At 45.1% G+C, this 3,892-nt stretch overlaps 1 protein-coding gene across 1 annotated transcript in view; it reads left to right on the forward strand.

Moving 5' to 3' along the window:
- Positions 1 to 34: 34 nt before the first annotated feature.
- The window catches only part of RASEF (RAS and EF-hand domain containing), a 75,989-nt gene continuing 72,131 nt past the window's right edge, over positions 35 to 3,892 (forward strand). The window contains exon 1 of the mRNA XM_019517410.1: positions 35 to 195. The gene's annotated coding sequence lies outside the window, so the exon portion shown is untranslated. The remainder of the gene's footprint in view (positions 196 to 3,892) is intronic.

The following is a 3,892-nucleotide window of genomic DNA, read 5'->3' on the forward strand; positions in this document are numbered from 1 at the left end:
CCAGCGCCCGCGTCCGCGCCGCCGGCCCCGCTCCCTCCTGCCCGCCGCGGCGGAGCCGGACGCCGAGCTGGAGCTGGGGCAGGGGCAGGAGCCTGACCTGGAGCTGGACCTCGACCTCGACCTGGAGCAGGAGCACGAGCGGGCTTGGCGCGACTTCCAGCTGCGACTTGGGGCTGAGGCCAGATACATCCCCCGGTGAGAGCCCGGCGCTGCGCGGCGTCCTCCTGCCCGGCGGTCACGGCAGTGTCACTTGTGTGTGTGTGGGGGGAACCCCCAGCCATGTATGCGTATCTGTGGGGAGTCCCCAGCCGTGTGTGTGTGTGTGTGTGTGTAGGGAACCCCCGGCTGTGGGGGTGTGTAGGGAGCCCCCAGCCGATAAGTGCTTAAACTGCTTATCCGGGCACTGGCCCCCTTTCCCTCTGCTTGTGGTCCTCTCCCTGCTTGTTTGGGGTCTCCCCCCTTCCATCCCTTGCCAGCCTCTTGGGGGTGTCTGCCACAGCGTTTAGGAACATTGAGAGCTCCCTGGGTGGCTGCTGGGCACAAGGTGCAGGGGGAGAGGGGCTTTTTGGCATGCCACGCTATGCCAAAAAGTTGTGAGTCCTCTCTTAGTAAAGCGGGGGGGGGGGCACTAAGGGCACCTCTGTGATGGCGTGGGACAAATGAAATGTCAAGTGGAGATGTAAAGCGAGTGCACTTGGGGAGGGTGCCGAGCAGATCATGTCAAACAGCATCCATTGGTCCTCTAATGAGTCTGAGGAGCTGATGGGCAGTGCATCTCTGCCCAGAGACACAAACAGATCAGGGACAGAAGAATGGCTCCGCAGTCCCGGAGGGGAGGGAGATGCTTTGGGGAAAGGGGCTGTGAGCTGGACTGGACTCAGGGTGACATTCACTTGGCAACAGCTGGCTGTACTGGATATGCTACTCTGCCTGTTCTTTTCAGGCATCCAGTGCAGCGAGTCGGAGTTCATCAAAGCATGTGCTCTCCCTATAGCTTTTTTAGTTGGTCTGTAAGGTGCAGATCTCCCCTGCCTACTGCCTGACTTGAGACAAAACCAGCTAACTGCCTCTCTCTGGTGTTACCCACCTGGGTTAGTCAGTGGGGAGGGCAGTGCCCTATGCCCCCAAGCAGGGGGAACGAGCCAGGTTTGCTCTAATAAACGGCAAAGCTGGAGAGAAATCTCAGTCTGTAGCCTACTCTCCCTTGTGGAAAGACCTGCAACTTCTGCAGATGAGGCTATGGCTCAAGGATTGGAAGTCACCTCAAGACATATTGGTGAGCTGTGGTGGAGATCATCCTTGAATCAAGGGACTGACTGTGACAAATGGGCTGCATCTTGGTTGTTACAGTTCCTGGGGCCACTTTTTCTCAGTCAGGGACCAAAAATTCATGTGTGTGTGTAAGGCATGGGAAAGGGTGTTGTGTGCCAGCTCCCTTTTTTAGGCATGTAGACATTTTTCAAAGTGTGTTGAAACTGGTGGAAGTTTTTACTGCCTTGAATGGGTTTTGGATCAGCCCTGCTGTCTTGCCACTTGTGGAGTTCCCCTAGCAAAAGGAAGCTGTTCTGGCTTGATTCCACCCACGTAAATATCTTTTCTAAGAGCAGCAGAGTACCTGATGTCATGCCAAACAGATCAACAGATAGGGCGGTAGGGGGAAGTTGTGTGAAAATAGACACGTCAAATTTTATTCCTTAAAAAAAAAAAAGTTACAGCTTTTTTTTTCCTCTCAGGTGCAGCCATTGCCCCCGAGTCTCCTTGCTTCTGTTTTACAGCTTTCAAAATGCTTTTTTCTCCTCTGCTGCTGTCAGGAAGACCTGAACCTAAGGAAGTGACTGATTAGGCAAAGTGTTCAAATTCACAAATCCTGTTCAGGGAAAGTGTTATCAGGACTTAAACTTCCAGAGGTGACTCTGTCCTTTAAAATGCTGTAACTAGGCAATGAGAGTATAATTAACTAATCTTGTAGTGCACTCCCTGTGCTGTGATTTCCAGCTCAGATTCTACAACATGGCAAAAATTCTCCCACTTCTTCTATTACTGTTTGACTCTCCTGTTTAGGGTCCTAGTCCTGCCCCCACCTCCCGTAATGTGAATGGATACCGAACAGGTGACTTCAGTGAGAGCAGGTTTAGTCCTGAATGTGGACAGCTGGCAAGCAGTAGCTGGTTTCAAAATGAAAATAATCAAAAACTGTAAAGCTGTTTCTTTTTACTTGTAGGATTCAGAGAGGGCCTTTTATCTCTCTCATTCTTGACTTCATGATTTTTTTTCAACTGAAATGTGTAATAGTGTCATAAAACAGAAGTTTATGACATAGGTGGTTTTTTTGAACATTTTTTTTTTATTCAGAGGGAAGGCTTTGTATGGAAGATATTTTGACCTATCCTAGTCACAGTTTCATACTAAGCATGAAAAGTAAACAGTCTGGCTTGCTTGTTAAGGGTCCCGGTCCTATAGGTACACCTATGGTTATCTTTATTCACAAGTATGGTAGCTTAACTGGACTGCTTCCATTTTTAAAAGTGGAGTCCAGAATATTTTTAAAACTGATGCCTTATGTGAAAGTGTGGAGGGAAGAAATGAGTAAGTTTTATAAGAGTACAAATGCAAAACTTTCTGGTAATAATAATACAAGTTTTACACTTGCACAAAATAGTACAAAATGTCAATGTGTTTCCAGATCATCGCATCTTTCATTTTAGACAAATGTATTAATCATATGTAAACAGCTTGGGGCTTAATATTGGAGCACCCTTCCCCCCTTCCCCCCAATAAAAAATGACTCTGAACTCCTTTGGAGATTTGAATCAACTACATATTTAAGTTAGGTTTAAAGGTTTTAATATTAATAAAACAGGACAAATATACAACTGTTATGTTAGACCAGGGTTTTTTTGCCTTAGTAAAAATGTATAGTCATTTTAAGGACCTGATTTTGCAGAGTCCTGTGTGAGTTTGAGTTTAAACATATGAATGACTTAATGTAATTCAGAGGAGTGGCTTGTGAAGAATTAAGTACGTGTATAAGCCTTTGCAGGATTGGGATCTCAAGTGCTACTTTAAATGCACTAACCCAAATAGCAATCAAAAGGTGTATTCTTCATATATTGTGATAAATTATTGTCACATAAACAGATACATTTTTTTCTTTCCAGAACCTGAGTTTGAGGTTCTTTGTTTCTCTTGTAGTCCAACTTCCTAATGTATTCCTTTAGGTCTCAGTCCTGAAAGTTGATGTACTTAATTGTCCCCTTCACTCACATGAAGTGCCCCTCACCATTCAGTGGGGTTCTGTGTGGTTGCAGGTGTCCATGTGATACTCATATGACTCATAGGATAGGATATGGTTTGAAAATGTTGTCCTTAAAGAGTGCAGAGAGCTTGTCAGTAACAGCAGGGGAAAAACTAAGAGGCTGGCAGCTTGAGAGGCTTTAAAATACTATAGTTTTATTGCATATATTTTTGTAAATGTACATACATAGTGGGTTTATTATAATGTGGTTACTGTAAAATTTATTTTAAAGCATTTCAATCTGCCACTTACTTTCTAACAACCAAATCTAATGGAGAGTTAGTTTGTTATGGGCAAGTTGGCAAATTCAGCGTCTTACTTTTTTTTCTCTCTCTCTCTCACAAATAAAAAAAACAAGGTGAAGAAGTTCTTTGTCTACAGCAATATCATGAGCTAAAATAAATGGTGTGCCTAAAGTTATTAAAAGAAAAGCCCCACATCCACACACAGAGACTGACTGTTCTTGCTATTTGTACTGAAAGGGTGAATTAAATCACTTAGTTTTATCCTGAATTTGACAATAATTGCCACTTTTTGGCCTGGACAGTTTCTGACACACTCCCTGGTTCTTTTCCCGTTACCTGCCACTTGTCTAGA

This window comes from Gavialis gangeticus, unplaced genomic scaffold (genome assembly GCF_001723915.1).
Source record: "Gavialis gangeticus isolate Ggan-Ray unplaced genomic scaffold, GavGan_comp1, whole genome shotgun sequence".
In the NCBI taxonomy this organism is placed as follows: domain Eukaryota; kingdom Metazoa; phylum Chordata; order Crocodylia; family Gavialidae; genus Gavialis; species Gavialis gangeticus.